Here is a 4470-nt window from a genome sequence, read left to right as displayed (position 1 = left end):
AATTCTGCACTCCCTGTAAAGCACCTTGAGGCTACTGTTGTTGTGATTTGGTGCTATATAAATAATAATAACAATGAAGAGGCCTGTATAACACACAGATTTTAGGCTGATAGCCATCTTCACATCTTACTTTCAGCAAGAAAGTAAGCATATTACTTTGGTTATTAACCACTAAGGTATTTTCTTTTTTTTAGCTGTAAACTAAAACAAAAACAAACAAAAAAAGAACACCTACAGGCAAAACTAGGCACAATTTAGCTCTATGACAGTACAGAGAAGCTGCCGTAGCGCAGTTAAAATAATGGCCAGCATATGGATTGACTACACACACACACACACACAGACAGGAATAATTTACCAAAAACATTACATTACAGAGAACTGAACTTTTCTACAAACAGAGAGATCATAATGGAACAGAAACATCATAAGCAAGGATGTTTCTGTTCTTTTTGCTTGTGAATGACCCCTCCAATAAAATGACTAGCTAGTGTTTACAGAAGTGAATATGCATATAACCGCACGTGGTTATTTAAGTTTTGTAATGAGTGCAAAAACAAAAACAACAGCAACAAAATCAACAACAACAATATTATTAATAATAATAATACCAGAAGAAAGGAATATAATAATGTAGAGCGAAAGATGGCTCCTCCTCCCTGAGCCTGGTTCTTCACGAGGGTTCTTCCTGATAAATTGAAGTTTTTCTTTCCCATTGTTGCCAAAGCACATTCTCATAGGGAGTCATATCATGTTGGGGTTTTCAGTGTTTTCTCTCTATTAATGTAGGGTCTTTACCTCACAAACAGCTTGTTCGCCTGGGCCATTCAGGCTGTTAACAAACCCTATCCTCTTACGCTCCACCCCTGCCCACTCACCTCACCAATCTGACCCATGGTCTCAGTAACTTTCATATATTTTGCTTGATTGTATATATTTCTCCTGTTTGTTATTTATTCCTGCTATTTATATCTTATACCCCCACAGTTGCTATGGAGCACTCATAATTTCGTTGTACATGTAAAATGACAATAAAGGGCCAGAGCACCTCTGACACTTTCTGTGTAATAAGCAGGAATGTAATAACAAGGCAGTGATAACTGATTAAAATGCATCAGGAAGTCTGGAATGAACTGAAAACATGTATGCATACATAGTTGTGGGGAGTCCCCCTTACTGGGGGGGGGGGGGGGGGGGGGGGGGGGGTGCGGTCCTCCAGACAGCATTTTCTATCTCCCAGCTGGAGTTTTTGTTTGTCTGTGACTGGAGAGTCAGATTTTTGTTGAGCTTCACACTTGCAGACCTAAGTCAGTTTGCAGAGATCCCTCCCACTCTGGCTTTTATGTCCTAGATTTCTTATCTGAAACAGTAATATTTCAGTGACTGCTGCTTGTACCACAGGTTAATACACGCTACTGATCCCTGATAGGAGAATCATCAATTTTGGCAACAAAGAAGCCTGGTGGATGTTTGTTTACAGTCTGATGATGGGACATCATGCTCTGCATCGTCAAAGTTTGCCTCCTCATTATTATTCATACCCAGTAATGTGAAGTATGCTCATATCTACTATAACTGAACCAACCTGGTGCTCTTCATTTATGGAGGCTGTTGAGTCTGAATGTTGGATGTTGTGTATCTTGTGTTCTCTGGGCTTTGTTGTCCTCAGTCTTTTCGCAGGATCAGAAAACAAAACCAGGAGGCGCGTAAATGTTTCTTCAAATGTTTCTTCTGGATGATGATAAGACTGTGACACGGGATGCCACCTTTGGTCTTGTGATGAAGCAAAGCTCAGGAAGAAGTGGGATTAAATGGTACCCACATGTGTGCTGCTGAGAAGGATGTACAGGGGCACCTGCAGCCAAATCCAAGCCTCAGGTTAGTTGTAGTTGCAGAACGCTATAGGACTGAGACAGCTGAGGCATCAAATGTTTGATTAAACGGATGAAAAAGAGAAGTTTCTTCCCTATAATTATCACTTCTTAAAATCTGTAGCAACTTCAAGTCTTTCAGCATGCTGAGCATGCAAAGAATGTGACAATATATTTTTGTTCAATATTTAATTTCTTTTAGTTGCAATTGTTAAATGAAAAAAAAAATATATTCTTATAATTTAGCAAACTAATTTATCAAAAAAAAATATACATATATCTGTATTAGTTTTAATAAATTAATTTGACACCTGTATTGAAAATACCATATTGTATTCATACAGAATCAGTTTGGTATCATTGTTTGTCTGCTCACTGATTGTTGAAACTAAGAGCTACTTTGATCTGTTTAGATCTAAAGTATCCAAAGTTGAGCTCTGATGTTTCTTCACCCCTGTGTGTGTGATATGTGATTCCTACATGCTGGCAGAGCAGCAGTTTGTGCTCACAGATGGTGACGGTGTGGAGAGACGGTGGTGTTTCCTCAGAAGAACCAGCAGAGTCACTTGCTGACTGATGCTCATCTGCACTGCACAGAGGAAATCAACTGACCGAGGTTTGTCCAGTGACGTGTTATGAATGTATATTTGTTTTATGCTTACAGTTATGTTTTTCTTGACAGAGGCTCTGCAGAGGTTAGACAAAGCAGAGAAAACATGTGCTTTACATTTTACTGTGATTTATTGAGATATTTGTTGCCTGATGTTCAGCAGGAATGGAGAAATAGAATCAAAGGGAGATGTTTTTGATGTTTTTGTAATGATGTAAGTAAATCTTCAATATTATTTATTTGCTTGGTTATATTAGGAGTGTTTCTGAGTGAGGGGGAGAAGAGTCATCATCCAGGTAAAGTGACGTAGATCAGTGGATACACTTGTCTCCCCTTTAAAGGAGACAATCCAAGTCATCCTTAAATGTTAGTGCTTTCAAATACACAAACATTTTTAAAGGACAAAAATGAACATCCAACTTTGACTGTAACACAAAATAAATCTTTCCATGTGTGTTTTCAAACTCTCAGATGGGCAGCATATCAGTCTTGGACTGTCTAACCTGCCGGAGCAGCACTGAATGACCACCACACATGAGCATGTTCCTGCAACATTCAGCATCTGATCCTTCATCTGTGTGCTTCTGCTTTTGGTAAGTAGAGTTACCCAACTCCAGTAACTCTACACACATGCCATCCATTTCTGACGGCCTGGTTACTTCCTGTCAGTTACTTTAGAAACCATGTGGTCACCTGACCTAACACTATTCAAGTGTCACATGTCAAACAGCTGGAGAGGAAACTACACCAGTGTACTGGGATGTTTCACCAACACGTGCCAGATGCTGTTCCTTCATGGTGACATCACAGAGACAGCCCCACCCACCTCAGGACCTCGCCATTTATCATGATGATTATAATGATGACAGCGAGCGGAACTAAGACTGCAAAAATCCACGACCAGAATTTTTCTTTCTAATTATTAATGAATACTGAGAGCCTCTTTCTGTGTTTTGTATGTTTTGGGGTTGTTTTTTTTACCTCATTTGTTACTAACAAAGTTCACCAAACTCACACAGTTTACATTCTGTATGTTTCCATCTTTACCAGCCACACTCTAACTGCATTTAAGAAAATAATCCTTAGAAATCGTCATTTTTCTCTTTTGTAATTGATGATAATTCAGTGAATATAAGATAAGATAAGATAACTCTTTATTGTCATTGCACAGTCATACATAGTACAGTAGTACAATGAAATTGGAAAAACTGTCCTACGTCGGCACTACATATAACACAACACGACACGATATGACACATCACAACGTAACAAACAACACAACACAGTAACACACTGCTTCCTTCTATTGCGTCACACATTGCTTTAAGTTTTTCAGTGTCCAGTTATTTTTTACTGCTGTTTAAATTCTCTGAATGTTTGACCCTGTAGACTGTTTGATGGACTGCTTGTCTTCCTGTTTGTAACCGCCGCCTGTTTTTTTTAATAAAGATTTGGATTTCTGACTTCAACACAGCCTCTGCGTGTCCTCCCTTTGAGTCCTCTTCCTCTGTGAACGTGTTGCATGTGTCACAGATTCATTTTATTAGCAGCTTTCCCACAGTGAGTTGCATCAGCATTCATTCACAGCACATTTCAGAAGGATTCAGATTAATACAGTGATCTTATAGTCAGAATGATCCTGACAGAGTGCCACTGTAAACTATCTTTCATCAGGTAAATTTCAAAGTTCAGTATTTCAAAGCAGGAGTTATGAAGACTCATACTGGCATTAGGACTAATAATATGTACTTACAAAGTCAAAGTTTTTTAATTATGCTAGAATATTGGAAGACAATCAACTTTTAGTGTTTTCCGCATATTAATTATTCTGAAATAGAGACGTGACCCTAACTGTACAGAAGCAGTAAACAACTGACAATCTTAACAGACATCATTGGCCTGAGCCGTCATGCACAGTGAGTCTGATCCTTTGCTGTGAGAGTCTGACAAGCATGTTTCTGGTCAGTTTGGAAGAAATAATATCACAAT

At 38.7% G+C, this 4470-nt stretch overlaps 1 long non-coding RNA gene across 5 annotated transcripts; it reads left to right on the top strand.

The window, feature by feature from the left end:
• The first annotated feature begins 1221 nt into the window (after nucleotides 1-1221).
• LOC147300630 (uncharacterized) lies at nucleotides 1222-3950 on the top strand. 5 transcript variants are annotated; one of them, XR_015127612.1, is made up of 6 exons: nucleotides 1222-1544; nucleotides 1670-1878; nucleotides 2362-2487; nucleotides 2739-2777; nucleotides 2953-3074; nucleotides 3151-3950. It is a non-coding gene; the product is annotated as an uncharacterized LOC147300630 (long non-coding RNA). The 5 variants fall into 5 exon arrangements; XR_015127611.1 differs by having other exon boundaries at nucleotides 1222-1554; XR_015127610.1 differs by lacking the exon at nucleotides 1222-1544 and having other exon boundaries at nucleotides 1571-1878; nucleotides 2367-2487.
• Nucleotides 3951-4470: the final 520 nt, after the last annotated feature.

Source organism: Aulonocara sp. 'chitande type north' Nkhata Bay, unplaced genomic scaffold (genome assembly GCF_057382095.1).
Source record: "Aulonocara sp. 'chitande type north' Nkhata Bay isolate Kocher_YH1m ecotype deep benthic unplaced genomic scaffold, A_spYH_male_GT1.1 unmapped_scaffold_23, whole genome shotgun sequence".
Classification (NCBI taxonomy): Eukaryota; Metazoa; Chordata; class Actinopteri; order Cichliformes; family Cichlidae; genus Aulonocara; species Aulonocara sp. 'chitande type north' Nkhata Bay.
Note: the sequence above shows the minus strand (reverse complement) of the source record. Positions and strands in the feature narration are given on the sequence as shown.